The following is a 24,137-nucleotide window of genomic DNA, read 5'->3' as shown; positions in this document are numbered from 1 at the left end:
CCTTAATTTTTGTGCATAGATTCATAGCTTCTCTAAAGGGGCAGGGACCAGCAGCTTGTTAGAATTTAAAGTCACCAGAAAAATGTATAATGGCATGGTATTATGAAAATTGGCAGCTAGCTCTCTGAGGGTGCTTTCACACATGTGAATCAATTCAGTTGTTCCGAAACAGGGATTAAAAATTGTTACATTGTTGCTCTCTGCTCTTGGAGCGGTTGGCTTTCACACTGCAAAAGTTTCTAAACGGACCAAAAGAGCTAAAATAAGTCACTTGTGAATAAACTCTCCTCACATTGGTCAGAGTTTCACAGTTTATTTTGCTGAGTCCCGCTCAGCTGTCAGGTGGAGGTAGTGGTTTGGTGATGTTTGACAAGGTGTGCATGACGTGTCTGAAGAGCGTGGAGGGATGCGGTGGGGAGGGGTGAAAAGGGTGCACGACATATTTGAAGACCGGGAGGAAGACGCTGATTACTGGGAGATTATCACTCGTTTGCGGGCGTCCCGGAGTCTCTGTGCATTTGCGGGAGACTACCGACACTTCCGGGAGACTTGGGATATGTCTGTTGAATGACCTCCTGCCTAGGTGTGAAAAAGTCTAGGTGTGAAAGCCCTCTGCCCTCTGAAGCTAAGCAGGGCTGCGCCCGGTCAGTACCTGGATGGGAGACCAGATAGGAAAACTAGGTTGCTGCCAGAAGTGGTGTTAGTGAGACTAGCAGAGGACGCTCAGCATGTGGTCTATGTGGGTCCTAATGCTCCAGTATATTGATGGGGAGTTTCAGTTAAATCATTTCTGTGGACATTAAGGCCCCGTTTACACTAGTGCGTTTTAGTTTTAAAACTGCGTTGTAGAATGAAAACGATCCGCATCCACACTCGCGTTTTACCCAGCGTTTCTGAACTGCTCTCCGTCCACACCAAAACGCTGAAAACGCACATCACGTGATCACACACACACTCTCGGGCAAGCGCTCCAACACTTCTACCCAGATGAGAGCTCTGCTTGTCGGACTGCTCATCAAGCATCTCCCGCTGGATCTAATCTCACTATATTTGCTAAACGTGATATTTTATTCATGTTGTTGTCTTTATCTAACGACATAGGCCAATTCCTTGACTTTGGTCATTGGAATCTATTAAGTTACTTGTTTACAGGTAAAATGTTTTGGTTAAGCGCAAAGATAAGTTAATGATTAATCCAGGTACATTGACTGATCGATTGCCTTTATTTCCTACAATGTATAAACTTATTGTATGCTATACTTTTATAAGTATCGATTATTAAAACTGATATTCAGCAAAAGAGAGGGTGCGTTTCGTATTTTCAATGAAAATGAAAGGAGGCAGTTGTTATCGGCTCCGTTTTGTTATAAATATCCACACAGTGAAGATGACGCTCATGCAGCACGACGCCTCAACATTTCTGCTGTCTGTTAAGTTGCTAATATTAAAAAGAAAATAGGCAGTTCCTTAAATCATGTTTACATTTTATTGTTGAGAAAGTGAAACAATGTAGCCAAGGTGATGTGAATGAAGTTATAAAGTACACTGTTCCCTTTGAAGATTTACCCGTGTCCTCGGTATGTTTTCCATATCAAACTGAGAAGGGGGAGACTGCAGCCTTGATCAAACTTGCGAAGTCTTAACTTACAAGAAGAGGATGCGAGACTGAACTGTGTGTGGGCTACTTAATATTGAGGAAAAGCCCCAATCAGAGAGGCGAATGTCTGCAGCCCCGCCTCCGTTTTCAGATGTCTCCGTCTTTCCCCATCCACACTGAGACGGAGCAGCAGCGTTTTAGAATGAAAACGGCCTTTCCAGCGTTTCCAAAAAGCTCCGTTTTCGGCGCTCGAGAACTCCGGCGTAGTGTGGACGGATGGCGTAACCGTAGCAAAACTTATGCGTTTTCAAACTAAAACGCACTAGTGTAAACGGGGCCTAAAAATCCCCTCCACCACCAATCAGCTATTGTGTGGTGTGCAGTCTGGCACAATATGGCTGCTGTCACATCATCTATACATACATATATGTGTATGTATGTATGTATGTATGCATGTATGTATGTATATATATATTAGCGCTGTCAAAATTAGTGCGTTAACGCATGCGATTAATTTTAAGTAATTAAAAAAAAAAATTAACGCATTTGCAGGTTTTTTTTTTACTTCCTGTTGTGGTGGACGTGTGTTCAACATGCAATAAATGTGGATAAGACCAATGAAGCACTTTTTGAAGGCATGTTTCAGTATAAAACAATTAGTCGCATCACAAGGCTCTCCAAAGTTTCATGCAATTTCGGGTGTTTCATTTTTAACTTTCGACTTCTGTTGTAAGTTGATATCGCATGGCGAACAGAAAGAAAATCCTCCGCATTTTGTGACTCAGTGTTTCTTTAAGGTAATAAAATCATTGCTTAGGCTACACGGTAGAATTTTAATAAGAGTATAATCTTAATCATATTAAAATCGGAGTATTGGTGTCTTATGTGAATGTACTCAGAAAGTCTGAGAACGTGGTCATGCGTGTTGAATCTGAGGGGAGTCGCTCCATTATGGAAGGCCGTTGGGGCCAAAACGTCAGCAGCGTGTTGTTTGTGTGACTGTGTGTGTTTCTGTGTCAGGGGCGGAGTGAGCGACGTATCTGAGTAGGGGCGAGAGAGTGTGCAATGTATTTAACGACCGGTTTGCAAGAAATCATCATTCATTTGCGGACATTTGGAAGTCTCTGTGCACTTGCGGGATACTCCTAGTCTTAGCAACTGGATGAATGTAAAGGAGGATTAAGCAAAATTGATTCTACTCTATAACTAATGTTCTCAACTCACAGGAATAAAACTTTACAATGAGTGCAACAGTTTGTATTCTATAGTTTATTATTATAATTTTCCATTTTCCATATCTGTAATGCCTTTATTTTGGCATTTTTTTTGCAGTCCACTTAGAATCCACCATAGAAATCAATGTTTTCTTTATTGGCATTGATTGTTTTGAAATTGAAATGTCTTTAACATGCCTCTGTTTTAATTTCTGTAATAAATATGGCTGTCAAGCCAGGATCTTGATGGTTTATTGTGGGTATGTTGTTTACATGAAGAAATCTGTGTTACAAGTTAAACAAAAATTCTATTAAACAATTATATTTTGAATTTAAATATTTTTTGTCTTGCGTTTACATTAATTTTACATTTAAATAGCCAAAATGACAAGTTTCAGTATTTTAAATGCGATTAATCACGATTATTTTTTTTAAAAAGGTGCGATTAATCAGTTATTTTTTTTTATCGATTGACAGCACAAATATATATATATATATATATATATATATATATATATATTTATATATATATATATATTTATATTTATATACATACACGCACACACACACACACACACACACACACACACACACACACACACACACACACACATGTGTGTGTGTATGTATTATAATAGTATTATTATAATTTTTTTTTTTACATTAAAATTTTTATTTATTTTTTTACTATTATAGATGTTCTACAAATCTGCTGTGTAATAACTACAATACTACCGGGTGAGATTTTGTACAGTTTACTGAAAACCTTCTCAGAATATGTTTTGATTTATCCAGATCCAGGATCTCCATTATGAAGTGGGTCAGCACTGGATTATGGTTTATTATATTTTGGCCTGAAGAGATGCCTGATTAAATTCTGATCTCCAAGACTTTGGACTCATCTCAAAGACACGCAATAAACCTTGCACTGCTTTTTAGGAGAAGATGCATGACACGCGATTGAATGGCTGTCAGGCCTTGTGTAATTGATGGCACCGTAGATGAGCTCTGGCTCCAGATGGAGAAGGATCAACTCATGATCACTGGGTTACTCTTTCTAGTTTTTATATAACTTGAGGAATTTCCTTGTGGATTATTGCTACCTCTGTCCACAAAAGCTTGTGCTGCAATTTATTACACAAGTGGAATTTTAATCCACTGGTTGAGTGACATAAACAATCAGTTTAGCCCCGGTGTGGCCGTTGACCTTTGGTGTTTTTTTACCCATTTTCATCACAGCTGCAAATAATAGACCTGCTGTTGCAAACCTAAATACACTAATGTCTTTTATGCAGTATTTGAAGAAGTTATGAGTTGATTGTTGGACAGGGTTTGTTTTTATAGATTCAGTCAGATTCTTTTTTTATCCTTTTTTTACCAGAGGAATTTTCCAAGGTTTAATTTTTGGTTTAGTTTTCAACATAGCCAACAGGTTTAGATTTGTTTCAATGCTCTCTGCTATATCTCATATTCAGTATTAAAATACTTTTTAATTATGTCAAAATAACATTATTTATAGACCTCCTCTTTTGGAAAAAAATATCAAAAATGTTGACACCTCAGAAGTTCTAATGTACAACATTATAATTACAAGATGTGCTCAAGTTCAATTAAATTCAGCTTTATTTGTATAGCGCTTTTACAATGTAGATTGTGTCAAAGCAGCTTCACATAAATGGTCATAGTAACTGGAACAGTGTAGTTCAGGTTTTAATGTTTAAATTCAGTTCAGTTCAGTTTAGCTCAGTTCAGTGTGATTTAATCATTACTGAGAGTTCAAACACTGAAGAGCAAATTCATCGATGCGTAGCTCTACCAATCCTGAACCATGCGAGGCAGTGGCGACAGCGCAGAGGGAAAAAAAACTTCACCTGATGGGAGTGAAGAAAAAAAACCTTGAGAACCAGACTCAGTTGGGCACGACCATTTTAATTTCTCCGCTGGCCAAAAGTCTTGTGCAGAGCTTCATTCGCCGTGGTTGAGGCTGGAAGATGGCCTCAGCGAAGACTCGTCTGTCCCTGGAGCGTCGCTGGAATCAGACTCATGTTCTCCACTCCCCACGACCATCAGCGCAGCAGCAGCTCAGGATATGGCCTGGTCCCGGATATGGAATCCTTGGGATCATCTCGTCGCTGGTCTTGGATCCAATCAGTGACTGCATAATCTGAGGACCTCGGGATGAGTATCCCCAGGTGAAAATAGAGAATTCAGAAAATAATTAGCGTAGCTGCTGTTCATAGTGTATATAAACAAGATGCAGAAGCCTGTGTGGAAGCCGCTAGGTGATGCATTGAGTGTATGCTTTACTAAACAGATAGGTCTTTAATCTAGTTTTGAACTGGGAGAGTGTGTCTGAGCCTCGGACGTTATCAGGAAGGCTATTCCAGAGTGTAGGAGCCATGAAAGAGAAGGCTCGACCTCCTTTACTTGATTTTGCTATTCTAGGTACTAACAGAAGCCCTGAGTTTTGAGATCTTAAAGAGCGAGTTGGTTTGTAGCGAGACAGAAGGTTGGTTAGATAAACAGGAGCTAGATTATTTAGAGCTTTATAGGTGAGAAGTAATATTTTAAATTCAATACAAAACTTAACAGGCAGCCAGTGTAAGGAGGATAAAATTGGGGTGATATGATCATATTTTCTAGACCTGGTCAGAACTCTGGCTGCTGCATTTTATACTAATTGAAGTTTGTTAATAGAAGATGCTGGGCAGCCAGCAAATAGAGCATTACAGTAATCCAGTCTCGAAGTCATAAAAGCATTGACTAGCTTTTCTGCATCTGAGATGGATAGCATATTTCGTAAGTGAGTTCAGTCTGAATAAGATGGACCCAGTTAGCAAGTTTTGTTCTCATTTAAGTTTGGATATACAGTATATAGACAACGACAGCATGTTTTGTTCTTGGGGAATTTAAACATAAAACAAACTGAAAAATTGTAGAAAAGTTGTAGATGTTATAAATTATCTAACTTTATAAAAAGGACAATAAAGTGTTTTTTTTATATTTATAGGTTATATCGTTTTAGAAATATTCTATATTTACTTTCAAGTGAAAAAAAAACCAATCTTGCAATTATTTGGATGGGAAGTACACTATATAATGATAAAAATTATAAATTTTGAGATTTAAGAATGCATTTTGATTTATTAGAAGGAAGATATACTATATGTAATATTTAAAATTATGTTCCACACCTGCAGTGCCAAAAACAGCACTGTTTGTTTGGTACACATGTGTGCTGGAAACACCTAAAAACCCTCACTGTTTACAGTCACTCCCCTAATATTACAACAGTAAATATGATTAGTATGATGATATTGATGTACCACAACAATGAAAGCTTCCCATTGCATTTCCTGCGGCCCCAAACGGCTGCTTACCTTGCTTATTTGCTAAATCCGGCCCTGCACTAGGTGAGATTTTGTACGTTTTACTGAAAACCTTTTTAGAATATGTTATAGATTTATATAATTCATGAAATGGCGATAAAAAGGAGATTTTATTCTCCAAACCATTTTTTGCAGTCTAATATCATTAAATAATGTTTTAACTAACCTTTACATAATAATAATAATAATAATAAATAATAGTAATAATAATAATAAATAATAGTAAAATAACAACAACAACAACAACAACAACAACAACAATAATAATAATAATAATAATAATACAAATAATAATGATAAATATTTACTATTATATTATTTTACTTTGTTAAATTCTCAAAAACAAACCCAATCCTAGACCTGCTGTCATAAAAAGAGACTGATGTGTCTGTGCTGTTCTGAGATCAGTGTCTGAAAGCTGCTCATTCTGCATGGATTCAGTGGGAGGACCATCATCCAGCGCAGGGAGGGGCTTAGAAGGTGGAGTGGGGGCTCTGTTTCTATATTTGTCCTCTTGCTCAGTTGTAATTAGACACAGCATCATGCACACCGCTCTACTGCAGGAGATGAAGATGGAGAAGCGCTGTGTTTTTCACTGCAGTGCTCCGCTGGTTTTCATTGTGCTGTAAATCAGGCGTTTTGTTTTGAATGATTTGGGGGTCTTGCGGTGTTGTGTGTATGTGCATGAGAGAGACTGGTTACTGCGTCTGCGTGCAGCAGCAGAGAGACTGGAGAAGGAAAGGCTCAGGTGTGGGGAACTATTGCATCTGTCAGAATGGGGCTGAGCGTGCAGATAAGACGAGACAGACGACATATCAGTGAGTATCCGTCCTGCTTCCGTATCTGAGGGATAATTTTAATTACTTTGAGGAAATGGAAATCCTTGCCTGCTGTGTCATGCGTTTTACTGTTGTAACACACACACATGCATGCTATATTGTGTGTGATTTTCTGCAGTTACTGTACCTTAGAAATTGTGTAAGGTGATTATTTTTATTCTAGATGCTAGTAACATCTTAACTAGCTTTATTTTTTTATTATTATATAATTATCTGTTAAATTTGATTATTTAGTTTTTTCACAAAAAAGTAGTGGATTTGATATGAAATCTTTTAAAAGATGATTATGTTATGTAGCAATTCAAATACATATTTACATTTATTTATCAAAAAGTTTATGTATTTAATTTAACATTAGTTTATTTATATATTTGTTTTGTTTTGTTCTTTGTTTTGTTTACTTTATGTTTAGTTTTATTTTATTAATTTTTTATTAAATTATTTTTGTTTTATTTTATTTTATTTTTTATTTTATTTTATTTGTATTTTTTTTTCAATTCAAGGTGGTTATTTTTATTCCAGATGCTAGTAACATCTTAAAACTAGCTTTCATTTTATTATTATTATTATAATTATCTACTAAATTTGACGATTTCGTTTTTAAAAAAGTAGTAAATTTGATATAAATTCTCTTAAAAGATGATTATGTAGCAATTCAAATATTGTATCTTTACATTTATTTATTTTATTTTTTGTGTATTTCATTCAAAATTAGTTTATTTTATTTATATTTTTGTTATTATGTTACTTTTTAGTTTTTTGTTTTGTTTATTTTATGCTTTGTTTATTAATTTTATTGTATATTTTATTTTTATTTTTTTTAATCATGTTAGGTGGTTATTTTTATTCCAGATGCTAGTAACATCTTAAAACTAGCTTTCATGTTGTTATTATTATTATTATTATTATTATCTACAAAATTTGACGATTTAGTTTTGTAAAACAAATCCTGAATTTGATATAAATTATATTAAAAGATGATTATGTAGCAATTCAAATATTTTACATTTGCATTTATTTATTTTATTTTTAATTTTTGTAATTAATGTAAAATGGGTTTATTTTATTTATATATTTGACTATTTTCTAGTATATTTAACTGCATAATGTTCAGAAAAATGATAAAAATATTAGTTATAATAGTAACTTTGATTCTAATACACTTTGCATGCATGTCTGTATTATTATTTTAATTTGTGCAGTGATTTATTATTATTATTATTTTTTGCACTATCCAGTCCTATTGCACTTATATTGCTTTGTATTTATTCTTATATTACAGTGCAAATATTAAATTATTGGTTTATTTATAAATTGATTTATTTCTGCTGGTTGTTGAGAGCTACTGAACAAATTCGGTCATATTACTAAAGTGACAACAAATGTTTATTTATTTAAAGGTAAATTCTGTGCTTGGATGCAAAATGGTGACAGATTTACTGTAAACGGAGTGCTTATTATGCAGTTTGTTTACTTTCCTGAACCGATGTGTTTAAGCACTTCAAGTCAAAGCCTTTGTAAGTTTCTGTTAGTTTTATCTATAAATAATCAATGCTTTCATTTGTTTAATGCACCTTTGAAGTGGCTCAGAGTTGGATCGGCATCTTCTGTCAATTAAAGAAAGCTGTTCTTGTCTTTGATGTTGGAGGCTGGTGCTGAATGATGCATTACTGAGATGATGCAGAGAAGTAAATTACCGCAGACACTACAAAGACAGGAGTTTGTCTGACTGGATGCTTTATTTGCATATTAAAGCACCTGTTTTATTTTAGCGCTTGGGCTTGGGCTTGTGACCGAGAATCTCATTTGTGGGGACAAGTCGATGCTGTGATGTTTTATAGAAGACTTTTGAGGAAGCCTTTAAAGAAAAACTTAGATATTTGCAATGGAACTGCTATGTGTTTTGGGAATGTTGCAACCCAAATTCGCTGAAAATGTGTCTCTAGTACCTTTACCTTTCTGCAAAACTTCAAACATTTTAGCTACTGTATATGCAGTTTACAGTTTGCTGCAATTTTGCATTGAAAAAACTACAGGCATCAAACATGTTATCAATTAATCATTTAGAACTCTCTGTTGTGTGGTTTCTTGCACAGATTAGATTGTAAACAAATGCATATTAATGCTTGCATCACTTATCAACATCCAAATGTTTGGCTTTTCCAATGTAGTGTACTTGCTCATTAGGTAACCTGGTAATTGTGCTGTAAAGTCTTAAAATCTAGTAAAACCCAACAGTCAACTTTATAAATGAAATAAGTGTAGTTACTCAAAATTGACTGAAAGTTAATTCTACTAATTTGAAAAGAGTTTTGAACTCTGTTAAAGGTAATGAGTTAATTACCTCAATACTTAAATTGAGTAAGTTCACAGTACACTGTAAAAAAAATCTGTAAAATAACAGTTAAATGACTGTATATTTTAACAGATTTTTTCCGTATACACGTATTACGGGTGTTTTTCCGTTTATATACATTTTCGAATTGCATTGTGGGAAGGGGATCGCAGCTCAGACAGCGTTTGATGGACACCGGGACATATTTCTTCCTCTGTTTTTTCCCTGGTAAGTACGATTAATAAAACATATAACAATATTTTAGTTAAAAGACTGCTTTATTACCTTTTTATCGTTATTTAAAATGATTTTTGTCTTTTATGAAGCGCCCATGGAAAGTACAGCAGTGAGTTACGTTTAATATTGTTAATAAGATCAGACTTTATTTCATTAAGATCAAACTGAGCTATGAGTGGTTAAATGTAATTTAAACAAGCATTTACCTAATGATTTTTTACCTTTTTATACGTTTTCCTCATCAGTAAATATGGTATCTGTTCATTTACAGTTGTTTGTCCGTATTTTTCTAAACTGCCGTGCGCGGGAAGTGGCGTGACGTCCCAATCACCCACTCACTCCCTCTGCACCTGACTGGATTAACGGTAAACGTCAGTTTGTCTGTAAGAGTGTAAAAGGTATGTTAATTATTTTATAGAAATATAAATGTTTTCTTTGTACAGTGCATTGAACAAGGGATAGCATTCAAAGTTTGTGTCACTGTGTAGTTTGGTTGATATACACTGCGGTCAAGCCAGCCGCGGTTCGGAAAAACACAGTCAAGCCAGCCGCGCTTTATATTTCGGTGCGCGCGTATTATTGTCATTACGGTAATGTCAGCAGCCACACAGAGAGCGCTCCACAGAGCACCCATTTCGCCCAGAACAGAGAGATGACAACGAAATATAAGTTTATCCCCCTTTCCTCCCACGTATGCTTTATTAAACAATTTATTAGCTTTTTTGACTGTTGTTATTTAAAGAAATTGGTTTCTGGGCTTACCTTTAATTTCCTCAAGTTTATCTTTTTGCTTCAAATGATTTTATAGCAGATCAAACGGACAGAATAAATATACGATTTCTAAATACACAGAATGCGTTTCTACTTCTCCTAGCCAACTACAGTACATTGCAATTAAGGTTAAATGCAATTTTATACAACGTGGCTAACCTCAGAAAGTGAAAACAATCATAAAGTAGTCCAACAAAACATTGTTTAAGTTATAAATATATGTTGGTTTTATTTAAAGGGGATTTTGTATGCTTCTTTCAGTATATGGGATATGGGGCATTATTACACTTTAGATGACTGTAAAGACCTTATTATTTGTTATAAGTAGAATAGAACAACAATAAGATCTGATGCAGGAAGTCAAATACTAAGCATACATTATATGAAGCCTGTTTTACTGCAGCATTTTGGAGAAATGTACCATTAACACACTTTAAAGTGCTATAAAGAAATAAGTAGAAAAAAACAAAGTTTGGTTCTGATACAGGATGTACATGCATACCTCATGTGAAAGACCTCATTTAAGTTAACAGAAGAAAACTATGGACAGGACATCCAATATTATATGCATACCTCATAATAACTTACTGCAGCATTTTGGAGAAATTTGCTATTATTGAGCTATAAAGTCTTTAAAGTGTTATAAATACATTGTTTGACATAAGTTAAATAAAAGACTGATCAGGTCTGATACTAGATGTCTCATGCTATATGCATATATACAACATATGAATCCTTTTTACTGCAGCAATTTGGAAAAAAAAATGCTCATTTAAAAGATGTAGAAAAAAAAAACAATAGTCAGGTCTTATACAGGACATCCCATACTAAACCTCATATAAAGACTTGTTACTGCAGCGTTTTGGAGAAATTGGGCATTAACATTACTCAAAGTGTTATGAAGACTCAATTTTCAATAAATAGACAAAAAACAATGATCAGTTCCTGTACAGAACATCACATACAATATGCATACTACATGTAAACACTTCTTACTCCAGCAATCTGGAGAAGTGGGACATTAACAAAATATAAAGTGTTATAAAGACCCCATTTCGATTAAGAAGAAAGAAACAATGGTCAGTTCTTATTCAGGACATCCCATACTATATGTGTACTTCACATGAAATCTTTTTTTACTGCAGCGTTTTGGAGAAACTGGGTATTAACCTATTATAAAGTGATATAAAAACCCCATTTCTAATAAGTAGAAAAAAACAATGGAAAGTACTTATACAGGACATACCATACTATTTATGTACTTCACATGAAGCGTTTTTACTGCAGCGTTTTAAAGAAACGGGGTATTAACATAATATAAAATACTATAAAGACCACATTTTAAATTGGTAGAAAAAATCTATTGTCAGTTCTTATACAGGACATCCCATACTATATGTGTACTTCACATGAAACCTTTTTACTGCAGTGTTTTGGAGAAATTGTATATAATATATTTCAAAGTGTTCTAAAGACCCCAATTCAAATAAGTAGAAAAAAAACAATGGTCAGTTCCTATACAGGACATCCATACTATATCTGTACTTCACATAAAACTTTTTTACTGCAGCATTTTGGAGAAATGGGGTATTAAAATAATATAAAGTGCTATAAAGACCTCATTTCAAATAAGTAGAAAAAAACAATGGTCAGTTCTAGTACAGGACATCCCATACTATGAGTGTACATTACATGAAACCTTCTTACTGCACTGTTTTGGAGAAATGAGGTATTAACACAACAAAGTGATATAAAAACCCCATTTCAAATAAGTAGAAAAAAAACAATGGTCGGTTATTATACAGGACATCCCATACTATATATGTACTTCACATGAAACCTTTTTACTGCAGCATTTTAGAGAAACGGGGTGTTAACATAGAAAAAAAAGTACTATAAAGTCCCCCTTTCAAATAAGTAGAGAAAAACAATGGTCAGATCTTATACACGACACCCTTATCTCTGTGTGTACTTCACATGAAAGTTTTTTGCTGCAGCATTTTAAAGACACGGGGGAATTAACATAGTATAAAGTAATATAAGGACCCCGTTTTAAATAATTATAAAAAAACAATGGTCAGTTCTTATACAGGACATACCATACTATATGTGTACTTCATATGAAACCTTTTTACTGCAGCATTTTGGAGAAAGGGGGTATTAACATAACATAAAGTGCTATAAAGACCCCATTTCAAATAAGTAGAAAAAGACAATGGTCAGTTCTTATACAGGACATCCCATACTATATCTGTACTTCACATGAAACCTTCTTACTGCACTGTTTTGGAGAAATGGGGTATTAATATGATTTAAAGTGTTATAAGGACCCTATTTCTAATACGTAGAAAAAAAACAATGGTCAGTTCTTATATAGGACATCCCATACTCTATGTGTACTTCACATGAAACCTTTTTACTGCAGCATTTTTCAGACATGGGGTATTAACATAATATAAAGTGCTATAAAGACCCCATTTCTAATAAGTAGAAAAAAACAATAGTCAGTTCTTATACAGGACATCCCATACTATATATGTACTTCACATGAAACCTTTTTACTGCAGCATTTTAAAGAGACAAGGTATTAACATAATAAAAAATACTATAAAGACCCCATTTTTTATAAGTAGAAAAAAAATAATGGTCAGTTCTTATACAGGACATCCCATACTATGTGTGAACTTCACATGAAACCTTATTACTGCAGTGTTTTGGAGAAATTGTATATCATTATATTTCAAAGTGTTATAAAGACCGCATTTTAAAAAAGAAGAAAAAAACAATTGTCAGCTCTTACACAGGACATCCCATACTATATATGTACTTCACATGAAACCTTTTTACTGCAGCATTTTAAAGAGACGGGGTATTAACATAATATAAAATATTATAAAGGCCGCATTTTAAATAAGTAGAAAAAAACAATGGTCAGTTCTTACACAGGACATCCCATACTATGTGTGGACTTCACATGAAACCTTATTACTGCAGTGTTTTGGAGAAATTGTTTAATATTATATTTCAAAGTGTTATAAAGACCCCAATTTAAATAAGTAGAAAAAAACAATGGTCAGTTATTATACAGGACATCCCATACTATATCTCTACTTTACATGAAACCTATTTACTGCAGCATTTTAGAGAAATGGGGTATTAACATAAAATAAAGTGCTATAAAGACCCCTTTTCAAATAAGTAGAAAAAAACAATGGTCAGTTCTTATACAGGACATCCCATACTATATATGTACTTCACATGAAACCTTTTTACTGCAGCATTTTAAAGAGACGGGGTATTAACAAAATATAAAATACTATAAAGACCGCATTTTAAATAAGTAGAAAAAAACAATGGTCAGTTCTTATACAGGACATCCCATACTATATGTGTACTTCACATAAAACCTATTTACTGCAGCGTTTTGGAGAAAGGGGGTATTAACATAATATAAAGTGCTATAAAGACCGCATTTCAAATAAGTAGAAAAAAACAATGGTCAGTTCTTACACAGGACATCCTATACTATGTGTGGACTTCACATGAAACCTTATTACTGTAGTGTTTTGGAGAAATTGTATAATATTATGTTTCAAAATGTTATAAAGACCCCAATTTAAATAAGTAGAAAAAAACAATGGTCAGTTAATATACATGACATCCCATACTATATCTGTACTTCACATGAAACCTATTTACTGCAGCATTTTAGAGAAATGGGGTATTAACATAATATAAAGTGCTTTAAAGACCCCATTTCAAATAAGTAGAAAAAGACAATGGTCAGTTAATATACATGACATCCCATACTATATCTGTACTTCACATGAAACCTATTTACTGCAGCATTTTAGAGAAATGGGGTATTAAGATAATATAAAGTGCCATAAAGACCCCATTTCAAATAAGTAGAAAAAAACAATGATCAGTTTTTGTACAAGACATTCCATATTTTGTGTGTACATCACATGAAACATTCTTACTGCACTGTTTTGGAGAAATGAGGTATTAACATTACATAAAGTTGTATAAAAACCCCATTTCAAATAAGTAGAAAAAAACAGTGGTCAGATCTTATACAGGACATGCTATTCTATGTGTGTACTTCACATGAAATCTTTTTGCTGCAGCATTTTAAAGAAACTGGATATTAACATAATATAAAGTACAATAAAGACCGCATTTTAAATAAGAAGGAAAAAACATTTGTCAGTTGTTATACAGGACATCCCTCACTATATGTGTACCTCACATGAAAACTTCTTACTGCACTGTTTTGGAGAAGCGGGGTATTGACATTATAATATAAAGTGATATAAAAACCCCATTTCAAATAAGTAGAAAAAACAATTGTCAGTTGTTATACAGGACATCCCATACTATATATGTACTTCACATGAAACCTTTTTACTGCAGCATTTTGGAGAAACAGGGTATTACATAGAAAAAGTACTATAAATACCCCCTTTCAAATAAGTAGAAAAAAACAATGGTCAGATCTTATACAGGACATCTTAATCTATGTGTGTACTTCACATAAAAGCTTTTTACTGCAGCATTTTAAAGAAACGGGGTATTAACATAATATAAAATACTATAAAGAGTTTATTTTAAATAAGTAGAAAAAAACAATGGTCAGTTCTTATACAGGACATTTCATACTATATGTGCACTTCACATGAAACATTTTTACTGCAGCGTTTTTGGGAAACAGGTTATTAACATACGATAAAGTGCTATAAAGAGCCCATTTCCAATAAGTAGAAAAAAACAATGGTCAGTTCTTATACATGACATCCCATACTATGTACTTGACATGAAACTTTCTTACTGCACTGTTTTGGAAAAATGGGGTATTAACATAATATAAAGTACTATAAAGACCCCATTTCCAATAAGTAGAAAGAAACAATGGTCAGTTCTTATTCAGGACATCCCATACTTTTTGTGTACTTCACATAAAAACTTTTTACTGCACTGTTTTGGAGAAATGAGGTAATAACCTAATATAAAGTGCTATAAAGACCGCATTTCAAAAAAGTAGAAAAAAAAATAGTCAGTTCTTATACAGGACATACCATACTATATGTGTACTTCACATAAAACCTATTTACTGCAGCGTTTTGGAGAAAGGGGGTATTAACATAATATAAAGTGCTATAAAGACCGCATTTCAAATAAGTAGAAAAAAACAATGGTCAGTTCTTATACAGGACATACCATACTATATATGTACTTCACATGAAACCTTTTTACAGCAGCATTTTGGAGAAAGGGGGTATTAACATGATACAAAGTGCTTTAAAGACCCCATTTCAAATAAGTAGAAAAAGACAATGGTCAGTTCTTATACATGACATACCATACTATATCTGTACTTCACATGAAACCTATTTACTGCAGCGTTTTGGAGAAAGGGGGTATTAACATAATATAAAGTGCTATAAAGACCGCATTTCAAATAAGTAGAAAAAACAATGGTCAGTTCTTATACAGGACATACCATACTATATGTGTACTTCACATGAAACCTTCTTACTGCAGCATTTTGGAGAAAGGGGGTATTAACATAATATAAAATGCTTTAAAGACCCCATTTCAAATAAGTAGAAAAAGACAATGGTCAGTTCTTATACATGACATACCATACTATATATGTACTTCACATGAAACCTTTTTACTGCAGCATTTTGGAGAAACTGGGCATTAAGCCAATATAAAGTGCTATAAAGACCCTATTTCAAATAAGTAGAAAAAACAATGGTCAGTTCTTATACAGGACATACCATACTATATGTGTACTTCACATGAAACCTTTTTACTGCAGCATTTTGGAGAAAGGGGGTATTAACATGTTATAAAGTGCTTTAAAGACCCCATTTCAAATAAGTAAAAAAAGACAATGGTCAGTTCTTATACATGACATACCATACTATATATGTACTTCACATGAAACCTTTTTACTGCAGCATTTTGGAGAAACAAGGTATTAAGCCAATATAAAGTGTTATAAAGACCCTATTTCAAATAAGTAGAAAAAAACAATGGTCAGTTCTTATACAGGACATACCATACTATATGTGTACTTCACATGAAACCTTTTTACTGTACTGTTTTGGGGAAACGGGGTAATAACCTAATATAAAGTTCTATAAAGACCACATTTAAAATAAGTAGAAAAAAAACAATGGTCATTTCTTGTACAGGACATCCCATACTATACCTATACTTCACATAAAACCTATATACTGCAGCACTTTGGAGAAATGGGGAATTAACATAATATAAAGTGCTATAAGGACCCCATTTCAAATAAGTAGAAAAAAACAATGGTCAGTTCTTATACAGGACATCCCATAGTATACGTGTACTTCACATTAAACCTTCTTATGGCACTGTTTTGGAGTAATGGGGTATTAACATACTATAAAGTGATATAAAAACCTCATTTAAAATAAGTAGAAAAAACAATGGTCAGTTCTTTTACAGGACATCCTATACTTTGTGTACTTAACATGAAACATTTTTACTACAGCATTTAAAAAAATCAGGTATTAACATATTATAAAGTGCTATAAGAACCGCATTTCAAATAAGTAGAAAAAAAACATTGGTCAGTTCTAAAACAGGACATGCCATACTATATGCGTCTTCGACATAAAAACTTCTCACTGCACTGTTTAGAAGAAATGGGATATTTGCATAATATAAGGTGATATAAAAAAACAATTTTAAATAAGTAAAAAAGAAAACATTGGTCAGTTCTTATTCAGGACATCCTATACTATATATGTACTTCACATGAAACCTTTTTACTGCAGCATTTTAAAGAAACGGGGTATTAACCTAATATAAAGTGCTATAAAGACCACATTTCAAATAAGTAGAAAAAAATTATGGTTAGTTCTTATACAGGACATCCCATACTATATGTGCACTTCACAAAAAGCCTTTTTACTGCATCATTTGGAGAAACGGGGTTTTAACATATAAAGTTCTATAAAAAACCCATTTTTAATAAGTAGAAAAAAACAATGGTCAGTTCTTATACAGGACATCCCATACTATGTGTGTACTTCACATGAAACCTTTTTACTGCACTGTTTTGGAGAAATGGGGTATTAACATAATAATATAAAGTAATATAAAAACCCCATTTCAAATAAGTAGAAAAAACAATGGTCAGTTCTTATACAGGACATCCTATACTTTCTGCACTTGACATGAAACCTTTTTACTGCAGCGTTTTGGAGAAATTGGGTATTAAAATATTATAAAGTGCTATAAAGACCGCATTTCAAATAATTAGAAAAAAAACAGTGGTCAGTTCTTATTCAGGACATCCCATACTATGTGTGTACTTGACCTGAAACCTTTTTACTCCAGTGTTTTGGAAAAATTAGGTATTAACATATTATAAAGTGTTATAAAGACCCCAATTCAAATAAGTTGAAAAAAACAATGTCAGTTCTTATACATGATATCCCATACTATATCTGTACTTCACATGGAACCTTTTTACTGAACAATTGGGTATTATTATAATTCAAAATTTTATAAAGACCCCATTTCTAAAAAGTATAAAAAAAAAACAATGATTAGTTATTGTACAGGACTTCCCATACTAAATGTGTACTTCACATAAAAACCTTATTACAGCAGGGTTTTTGAGAAATGAGGTTTAACATAATTTAAAGTGTTTCAAAGACCCAATTTCTTGTAAGTAGAAGAAAACAATGGTCAGCTCTTATGCAGGACATCCTATATTATAAGCGTACTTCACATGAACACTTGTTACTTCAGTTTTTTGGAGAATTGGGACATTATTACTTTTCAGATGGATATAAACACCCAATTTCTAATAAGTACATAAAATCATGAGTTTTTGTACATATGAAGACTTATTACTGCAGCAAGTTCTATAATGAACCAATTTCTACTAAGTAGAAGAAAACATTGATCAGTCGTACAGGACATGCAATCCTATATGCATATCTCAGACGAAGACTTGTTACTGCATCGTTTTGGAGAATTGGGACATTGTTACCTTTTAGATTGCTACAAACACCTCATTTCTAATAAGTAGAAAAAAGAACAGTCATTTCTTTTACAGGACATCACATACTATATGCATACCTCATAGGAAGACTTGTTACTGCAGTGATCTGGATTAATGGGGCGTTATTACTCTTCAGATGACTATAAAGTGTCCATTTCGAATGAGTAGAATAAAATAATGGTCAGTTTTGATACAGGACGAATGTGTCAAGGACAGACAGCACATCACAGTTTTCCACAACTCCAAATGTGTCAGGGATACACAAAATTGCAGTTTCCTTCCTGCTGAGGAACTATATTTATTGACCTCCATAGTAATTGTTTTTTTTTCTAAAATGGAAGTCAATGGTCAATCTTTTGTGTTCAACCAAAAGAAGGAACTAATAAATGTTTGTAACCATTTGATTGCCAGTGCATAGTGCGTTCATTTTCACTTTTGGGTAAACTATCTCTATGAAATTAACCAAACATATTTGTTTTGTCTTTGTCTTTGTACCCTACATTTGGAGCAGCACCACTCATCATCCCCAATAATATCATTTTGTTGTAATGGTACAATAATAGCTTGAGACAGTTGGGATGATGCCATCAACCTAACTGACCACTGAATTGTCCATTGAAGAACTGACCGTTTTTTTTTTTTTTTTACTTATTAGAAATGGGATCTTGATAGCCATCTAAAAAGTAATTATGTCCCTTTTCTCTAAAACGCTGCCGTAAGAAATCTTCATATGATGTACGCCTTTAGTATGGGACGTCCTTTTTAAGAACAGACCATTGTTTTCTTCTACTTATTAGACATTGGGTCTTTATGACACTTTGAATGTTATTATTCCTCCATTTCTCCGAAATGCTGCAGTGACAAGGTTTTATGTAAAGTATGCATATATTTTGGAATGTCATGAACGTGAACTGCCCATTGTTTCTACTTATTGGACATTGGGTATTTAAAGCACTTATATAATGTTTATGCCCAAATTCTCCAAAACACTGCAGTAACAAGTCTTCATCTGATAAATACATATAGTATGGGATGTCCTGTACAAGAACTGACCGTTGTTTTTTTCTACTTATTACAAATTAGGTCTTTATAGTACTTTAAGTTGATACCTATTTCACCAAAATGCCGCAGTAGGATGGTTTCATGTAAATTATGCATACAGTGAGGGACGTCCTGTACAAAACCATAAAGCACTTTATATTATGTTAATGGCCCAATTCTCCAAAAAGTGGCAGTAAGAAGGTTTCATATTAGGTATGCATACAGTATGGGATGTCCACTACGAGTATTCAGCAATAGGAAGAGCTGAGCATTGTTATTTTTTTCTACTTTTTAGAAAAGGGGTCTTTAAAGCAATTTATAAGTTTAATACCCAATTTCTCGAAAATGGTGCAGTAATAAGTTTTCACATGAAGTATGCATAAAGTATAGGACATCCTGTACGACAACTGACTATTGTTTTTTCTACTTATTAGTAATGAGGTCTTTATAGTACTTCATATTATGTTAGTGCCCCATTTCTCTAAAATGTAGTAGTAAGAAGGCTTCATATGATGTATGCAAATTTTATGAGATGTCCTCTACAAAAACTGACTATTTTTGTATTCTAATTCTAAAAAATGGGGTTTTTAAAACACTTGAATTTTGTTATTTCCCAATTTCTCCAAAATTATTTGGTGAGAAGTCTTCACATGAAGTATGTGTATAGTATAGGACGCCCTGTATAAAAACTGGCAATTGTTTTCTTCTACTTATTAGAAATTGGGTCTTTATAGCACTTTGTAATATGTTAATATCCCATTTCTCGAAAATGCTGCAGTAAGAATGTTCCATGTGAAGTACGCATATAGTATGGGATGTCCTATATAAGAACTGACCAATGTTTTTTTCTACTTATTTGACATGCGGTCTTTGTAGCACTTTATAATAGGTTAATACCCCATTTCTTCAAAATGCTGCAATAAAAAGGTTTCATGTGAAGTACACACATAGTATGGGATGCCCTATATATGAACTGACCATTGTTTTTTCTACTTATTTGAAATGGGGTCTTTATAGCACTTTGTAATATGTTAATACCCTGTTTCTCCAAAACACTGAAGTAAAAAGGCTTTATGTGAAGTACCCATATAGTATGGAATATCCTGTATAAGAACTGACTATTGTTGTCTTCTACTTATTTAAACTGTGGTCTTTATAGCACTTTATAATGGGTTAATACCCCATTTCTCCAAAATGCTGCAGTAAAAAGGTTCATGTGAAGTACACATATACTATGAAATGTCCTGTACAAGAACTGACCAATGTTTTTTTTCTACTTATTTAAAATGCTGTGTTTATATTATGTTTATACCCAATTTCTTTAAAATGCTGGAGTAAAAAGGTTTTATGTGAAGTAGATATATAGTATGGGATGTCCTGTATAAGAACTGACCATTGTTTTTTCTACTTATTTGAAATGGTTTTTTTATATCATTTTATATTATTATGTTAATACCCCGCTTCTCCAAAACAGTGCAGTAAGAAGTTTTCATGTGAAGTACACATATAGTATGGGATGTCCTGTATAACAACTGACAATTGTTTTTTTCTACTTATTTAAAATGCGGTCTTTGCAGTACTTTATTTTATATTAATAGCCCATTTCTTTAAAATGCTACAGTAAAAAGGTTTCATGTGAAGTACACATATAGTATGGGATGTCCTATGTAAGAACTGACCATTGATTTTTTCCACTTAATTGAAATGGGGTCTTATTAGTACTTTTTTCTATTTTAATACCAGTTTCTCCAAAACAGTGCAGTAAAAAGGTTTAATGTGAAGTACACGTATAGTATGAAATGTCCTGTATAAGAACAGATCATTGTTTTTTTCTACTTATTTAAAATGGGGTTTTTATAGTACTTTATATTATGTTAAATCCCCCGTTACTTTAAAATGCTGCAGTAAAAAGTTTTTATGTGAAGTACATATATAGTATGGAATGTCCTGTATAAGAACTGACCATTGTTTTTTTTTTTCTACTTATTTAAAATGCAGTCTTTATAGTACTTTATATTATGTTAATACCCCGTTTCTTTAAAATGCTGCAGTAAAAAGCTTTTATGTGAAGTACACACATTGATTAGGATGTCCTGTATAAGATTTGACCATTGTTTTTTTCTACTTATTTAAAATGCGGTCTTTTTAGTACTTTATACATTTACATTTAGTCATTTAGCAGACGCTTTTATCCAAAGCGACTTACAAATGAGGACAAGGAAGCAATTAACACAACTGTTAGAGCAACAATGAATAAGTGCTGTAGGCAAGTTTCAGGTGTGTAAAGAGTGTGAGAAGCAAAACATTAGTATTTTTTTAATAGTTAGTGTAGGAGTCAGAGAGGGAGCTGCATATTAGCAAGAAAAGTGGAGACTAAATTGTTATAATAAGTTATATTATATTATGTTAATACCCCATTTCTTTAAAATGCTGCAGTAAAAAGGTTTCATGTGAACTAAATTTATAGTAAGGGATGTACTGTATAAGAACTGCTCATTGTTTTTTTCTACTTATTTGAAATGCGGTCTTTATAGTACTTTATAATATGTTAATACCCTGTTTCTCCAAAACGCTTTAGTAAAAAGGTTTCATGTGAAGTACACATATAGTATGGGATGTCCTGTATAAGAACTGACCATTGTTTTTTCTACTTATTGGAAATGGGCTCTTTATAGCACTGTCTAATATGTTTTTTTCTACTTATTTGAAATGGGGTCTTTATAACGTTTTGAATTACATTAGTAACTTACAGTTTTTTACAATGGCTATGACACTTTTTTCAATACATTTAACAAGTTTGCTAAACTCTTAACACAGTTAGCACAACATCCGTCTTCGTGGGCTATACAATTAACACATTTCTTGTTGTTTTGACACAAAATGCATCCAGTTAACACAAATTTAAAATGCTTTAACTTCTTTTACACACAAGCACAACCAAAAACAAAACAATGTAATTTTACTGTCAAATTTACAAATGCTTTAACACAGTATGTCAGAACAGATAACACCATGTTCTAAACAGAAATTATATAGGATAAAGTCACAGTGAACAGCTGTTCTAATTGTGAATTGAAACACAAATATATTCCCTGTATTTTATTCAATTGCCAATGAGAAACATCATATTGTGGTTATATAAATAAATAAATAAATAAATGTGTGTGTGTGTGTGTGTGTGTATATATATATATATATATATATATATATATATATATATATATATATATATATATATATATATATATATATATATATATATATACATACATATTATATATATGTATATATATATATATATATATATATATATATATATATATATATATATTTATATATATATATTTTTTTTTTTCAGTTGCCAATGAGAAATAGCATATTGCGGTTATATAAATAAATAAGTAAATAAAGAAATATATATATATATATATATATATATATGTATATATGACAGCTGATTCCCATCTAGAAAGCACACTCATGTCTTGTTTTGGTTTTTCCAATCACATGATCATATGTTCTAATAGACGACTCTTGAGGTTTTTGAAAGGAACATCAAAGAACTCTGTCACCAATTATGCAATACAGTCATCACTGTACTATACAAAGTGTTTTGCAGTAAACTACTCTTTAAACCTGGAGTTCATTAGTACATACAGTACATATACAGTACAGCATTTGCATACACTGTGTCTAATTACTTTCAGAGAGTCATGAAGTTAGAGGCCAATCAAGTACCACATGAAATTTTCAATGTTGACAAGGCTGGGGATATCGCCGTAGGAAAAACATAATAGGCCAAAGGGCCACAGTTACCGTGCCGGGCCAAAGAAGATATCAAGTATAATGTTAATGAGAACATGTGGCAAAAGACCGGGCAGAATAGAAGATCACTTTGTTATTTTATTATAATTGTGATGCTTTTTCTGTTTGCAGGGATGTCCTTCTGCAAAAAAGTCTGTACTGCAGAAATTCTGTGTCTGTATTTTTTTTTTTTTACATAAACTGTAAATTTTTATAAAGCAATTTTTTTTCTTCGTTTTGTAAAGAATTTTTGCCTTAAACGAAAGAAAATGCATGCATTTACTTAACCCAACGAAACAAAACTGTAACGAGACTTCAAATATAAGAGCAGAGCTGAAACATAAACTAATGCAGTTTCTGTAATGTCAGCTGATGATAGTGTTTTTATTGTCAGTGTGTTCTGATTGACTGAATGTTTATGTTGGAAGAGAACATGTGTTTGTGTTTTGAACAATAATTTCATTTTGAAACATGATTGCAGTGTTTTGTTAGACATGGTGTAGTGTGTTCGTTTATTATTGTATTTTGAACATTAGTTTAGAGGTTTAGTTTATAATGTTTGATTTTGAGCGTAAAATTAACCGTTTTGCCAATTGTGTGTTTTAGGTGTGTTGCTGCGTTAAGAGTTTAGCAAACTTGTTAAATGTATTGAAAAAAGTGTCATAGCCATTGTAAAAAACTGTAATACTCCAAAACGCTGCAGTAAAAAGGTTTCATGTGAAGTACAGATATAGTATGGGATGTCCTGTATAAGAACTGTCCATTGTTTTTTCTACTTATTAGAAATGGGGATTTTATATCACTTTATAATATGTTAATACCCCGTTTCTGCAAAACGCTGCAGTAAAAAA

At 32.9% G+C, this 24,137-nt stretch overlaps 1 protein-coding gene across 2 annotated transcripts in view; it reads left to right on the top strand.

Moving 5' to 3' along the window:
• The window catches only part of arhgap32a (Rho GTPase activating protein 32a), a 91,442-nt gene that overhangs the window by 24,163 nt on the left and 43,142 nt on the right, over nucleotides 1-24,137 (top strand). Inside the window, exon 1 of one of the 2 annotated variants that reach the window (XM_087283926.1) lies at nucleotides 6,721-7,018. The exons of the other annotated variant lie outside the window; for it this stretch is intronic. The gene's annotated coding sequence lies outside the window, so the exon portion shown is untranslated. Of the gene's footprint in view, nucleotides 1-6,720; nucleotides 7,019-24,137 lie in introns of those variants that run through there. 2 annotated transcript variants of the gene reach the window in all.

Source organism: Danio rerio, chromosome 15 (genome assembly GCF_052040795.2).
Source record: "Danio rerio strain M-AB ecotype USA chromosome 15, GRCz13ab, whole genome shotgun sequence".
Classification (NCBI taxonomy): Eukaryota; Metazoa; Chordata; class Actinopteri; order Cypriniformes; family Danionidae; genus Danio; species Danio rerio.
Note: the sequence above shows the minus strand (reverse complement) of the source record. Positions and strands in the feature narration are given on the sequence as shown.